This window comes from Lipotes vexillifer, unplaced genomic scaffold (genome assembly GCF_000442215.2).
Source record: "Lipotes vexillifer unplaced genomic scaffold, Lipotes_vexillifer_v1.1 scaffold137, whole genome shotgun sequence".
In the NCBI taxonomy this organism is placed as follows: domain Eukaryota; kingdom Metazoa; phylum Chordata; class Mammalia; order Artiodactyla; family Lipotidae; genus Lipotes; species Lipotes vexillifer.
Window position 1 is genome coordinate 734613 of NW_006775780.1, and position 4557 is coordinate 739169.

Here is a 4557-nt window from a genome sequence, read left to right on the forward strand (position 1 = left end):
CTTTCCCTAAAATTATATTACTAATAGCAGAGAGATTCTGCAAAGCTGTCACTATTGGCATTTGGATATGTGAGGTGCTCTCTTATGGTAAGAGAGCAATTTTACTTCCAATTAAGTTTCTTAAAATTGTCTCAGGCTAAGGCCGAATCATCCCTTTCCTATAAGAATTGAATGGGATAAAAACAATTCTCAGCTGACGCTAATATGAGGCAGAAGAAAAAGTCACAGTGGTGCCTTCTCAGGTCCAGCTGAGCTGGTACTGCAGCAGCAAGCCATCTGTGTGATTTTAGTGAGAAATTCCCTAAGAAAAGAAAGGTCTCTGTTTTCTAAAATGTTTGGAGTAAGGAAACAACACCAGCAACCCCTCAGCTATGGCAAATCATCTGAATTGTAACAAATACAGGTTTATTCCAAGCCAGGAAATGCTGTGGAAATTGCACTAAGGAAAAGAGACATTGAAAATGAGAGGACATTAATATTAAACAGAATTCACCAATATAAAACTGTCAGACCACTAAAAATAATTGTGTGTCACCAGAGAGGTCAGGCATGATTGTCCCCAAAGATGCGGTTGCTGAATGGCTGTCTTGAGCTTAGGAAATCTAGTAATGGAAGTTAGGTTTCCAATCAGTCCTTGGCGATGTTTCTTCCAGGAGTGTGAGGAGGGTGCTGAACCATAAGGACTCAGCCACCAGCCTGTGACTGTGAAATTGGAGGGGAAATCCCTCCCACTGTCTAGTGACCCCCTAGGAGCCTGTCAGGATTGCCACATGCCCCCCACCCCCGTCAGTCCCCTAATTAGGGTGGAGATGAATCCTCTGGAGAATCTGCTTGTTCACAACCTTTCATTCTTAGAGACCTCAGGGGTGTTGCTTACTGCTTGCAAAGCTTGAAAATGCAGAGTCCTGTTCTTTTGTGGCTATGGTGCAGAAGGAATCTTGGGGTCAAAGGAAGATAGCTTTGGGCAAAATTAGAGGTAGAGTGGGTTTCTCTTGAGAGCTTGAGGGGTCTCTTGCCTCTCCAGGCCCCTCTGAGCCCCTCTCCTGGACATCATTTCTATGAGGTCTTACCCCGAGCTACCTGCACATTTTGAAGCACCTGAGAAGCAAACCCTGACAACTAATATCTTTGGCAGCTTAAGGAGTTTACGACGTTACGGCTACTCCAAGAAAACTAAAGACGGCTCATGGTGTTACATTTTAGTATAGGGTTCCAGAAGACTAAAAGAACTTCAGAACCCAAAGGAATCAATTCCAAAAAATTTTAGGCTTTGCATTAGGCCAAATGGGAAGAAAGACTTGGAAGGAGTCCTGTAGCTCTTAATGATACACCTCAGACCATACCACACAGGGTACTTTCCCCTTTTCCAAGTAAACCTAGACTGTGCCAGCGGGGTTAGCCACAACTGAAGTGGGTGTCCTACATGAGCATTGCCTCATCTTTTCAATCAACATAGCCCTAGTGAGTGGAAACATGGGCCCCAAAGAGACCCTTAGAGGTCATCCCTAAGTGGCCTTCAAAAGACTGAAGTCTCATATCTTAAAAAGTCACGTGAATTTTTTTCTACTCCCGAATATTTTCATGTTTGTTGGAAACTAAGATTGTAAAATACTTAACATCTGGGGAAAGCATTTTCTAAAAAGTTTCCTACCCTGTCTATCCATTCATTCCATAAATATTCATCAAGTACCATTCCCATCCTGGTACTATATCAGTGATCAAGAGCTTCAAAATTCTCTCTCATGAAAGAGAGAGAGAAAACAAACTAGTAAACAAATAAGATAAGAGAGATACATGCTGTGAGGAAATAAAACATGGAGATGGGATGGATAACTACTGAGATGTAGCCTGACAAGGTAGTCAGGGAAGGCTCTAGAAGGGAAGCGACGTTTGCAGTGAGACCAGAATGATGAGTCAGAGGAACTGCAAACATGCCAGGCAGAGGGGCTTGAAGAATCTTACTGCAGGGGTGCCGAGGCAAGAATGAACTCAGTGTGCTGAAGGAATATTAAGACGGCTAGAGCATCCCGAGAAAGTGACATGTGGTAAGCCCAGCCAAGGGAGGCAGAAGACAGATAAGGCACAACTTGTAGGTCAGGTAAGGAATCTGGATGTTATTCCAAGTGCAGAGTGAAGCGCTTGGGGGTTTTAACACAGGGAATAACGTGATTTGATTTTGCATTTGAAAAAGATCATCTTGGCTGTTGTGTGGAGAACAGATCGAAAAGTGTAGCTAAAAGCACATTTTGGAGGCCGCTGTAGTATTCCAGGCTTAGACTAGATGGTGGAGGAGCTGGAGAGAAACAGGTGTGTTTTAAAGGTAGAACCAACAGGATTTGCTGATGGATTTGATAATGAAAGTGAGGGGAAAGAACTGGGAATAATTCCCCTAGATTAATGGCCTGAAAAATGGTGGTGCTGGCACTGATAGAGGAAAGGAACTGATGACTTTGTTTGGGGGAAGTGGTAGCAGGGAGTTAGGAATCTCTAGTGGATGTTTTAAGTCTGAGATCCAGGCAGGGAAGTCAGGAAGGCAGTTGTAAGAATCTGGGGCTTGGAGAGAGGTGGAATATAGATACAAGTTCAGAAATAGGGAACGTAGAGCCATGGAACTAGATGAGATCACCTGCAAAGAGGGTTGAGATAGAGCAGAGTGGAGGAGGGAGGAGGGGAAGGGAGGGGAGGCGAGAAAAGAAGGGAGAGGAGCTGGGGAAGAAGGAGTCAGTAACGAGCCGTTGATATTCCAACATTTAGAAGCTGGGTAGAGGAGGAGTCAGGCAAGAGTTTGAAAAGCACAGGCCTATGAGGCGGGAGGGAAGTCAAGAGAAGAAAGGGCGTGGGCAGACAGCACCAGTGATGCCAGTGCTGCTTAGTGGTCCAGCGAGATGAGGACAGGAAGTGACCAGGGGATCTGGCTGCGTGGAGGTTATCGACCACCTTAAAGATAGCAGTTTCTTGGAGGAGGGAGCAGAAGCCAGAGCGGGGCGGGTTGAAGAGTATGTGGGAGGAGAAGCTTTGGAGACAGTGAGTGCAGAACACACTTTTGAAAAGGCTGAGTGTGAAGTGAACAGAGAAATGGGGAGTAGTTACAAGGAGATGTAAAGGTTGGGTTTTGTTCATAGAAGATACCAAAGTGTGTTTGGATGACTCATGGGACTAGAACAGGGGCAGAAACTGGTGATGCAGGAGAGCAGAGCTTCAGGAGTGAAGGCTAAGAAAAGGAAGGGTGGGATCCAGTTTCCCAAGAATTGACCTACCTTCAAAAAATGAATCTAAAAGGTGAAATTGATAACTTTTTATTCTTTAAGAACATTTGTACTATACTGTGGGAGTTATCCTACAATAAAGACAGCTAGCATTGTGTGTTATATCCATAAATCATATCTAATTCTGATTCTGGGATTCCGAATGTTTTTTTCTTTTCTTATATAGATTATCATTAGGCTGATACTAATGATTTACTAGGAACTACACATGAATCATTTGAGTTATCATTCTCCTTCTCTTTCTAATATTTCTATCAGGCAATGCATTCGCTAGAGTGAAAATTGGAGATTACCATTACTATGGCTACGGGACTAAGAAAGACTATCAAACAGCAGCCACGCATTACAGCATCGCAGCCAACAAATACCACAGTGCACAAGCCATGTTCAACCTGGCCTATATGTATGAACATGGTTTAGGTATCGCAAAGGTAATTGTGCTGCTAATAATCCAACCTAGTAACAGCAGCTGTACAGGAAGGAAAATTTATAATGTTTTACATTTCATTGATGTCATCAATGTAGAGAAAAAGACTTAATATTTGCTGAGTCCCTCCCACATGCCAACACATATTATGTACCCTGATATAACCCTATGAGGTAGAATTTATTTTCTCCATGACGCCCAAGGATGGAACTAAAGAGGAGAATAAATCTAGTCTTGGCCCATCTGATTCATAGTAAATTCACGCTTTTTCCAGCAACACTAGTAGGCCCTGCCCCCACTGCCTTCCACCCACAGGCCTTTTTCCATTAAAATTTCCATTGACTCACAAGCTCTCAGTAATAAGGAGAAAGTGAGAATGAGATCAGAGCTGGATACAGAGGTGGCATTAATCCAGAAACGTCTTTTGAAACACCCACTGTGTACATGACATAATGCCGAGTGCTCTAGAGAGGCCCAAGAAAATAGATCTCCATCCTTCAAAGACTACACCTGACTTGAGGAGATGAGGCATATTCACTGAGGGCTAACACTACAAGGTGATAGCGGGCAGATCCTTCAGACAGTCAGTGTAATTAAGACAGAAGATGGCATTAGGGTCTGACAGGGTGAGAAAGGTGATTACGATAGCCAGGTGTTGGCATGTTATGTATGCCATGTCATTTAAGTCACATAGCCACTCAATGAGACGCATCCTATCATTGTCCTTGTTGTTTGTATCAGGAAATCACAGTGCAGGTTAAGTCATAGGGCCGAGTTTGCAGGGCACATCGGTGGTGGAGCCATCATTCGAACCCAGATCTGGCTGACCCCACATTGCTGGTGGAAAGAGGGGGCCCGGCACTA

The 4557-nt window shown here is 43.9% G+C and overlaps 1 protein-coding gene across 1 annotated transcript in view; it reads left to right on the top strand.

Moving 5' to 3' along the window:
- The window catches only part of SEL1L2 (SEL1L2 adaptor subunit of SYVN1 ubiquitin ligase), a 113794-nt gene that overhangs the window by 102165 nt on the left and 7072 nt on the right, over positions 1 to 4557 (top strand). The window lies entirely within an intron of this gene.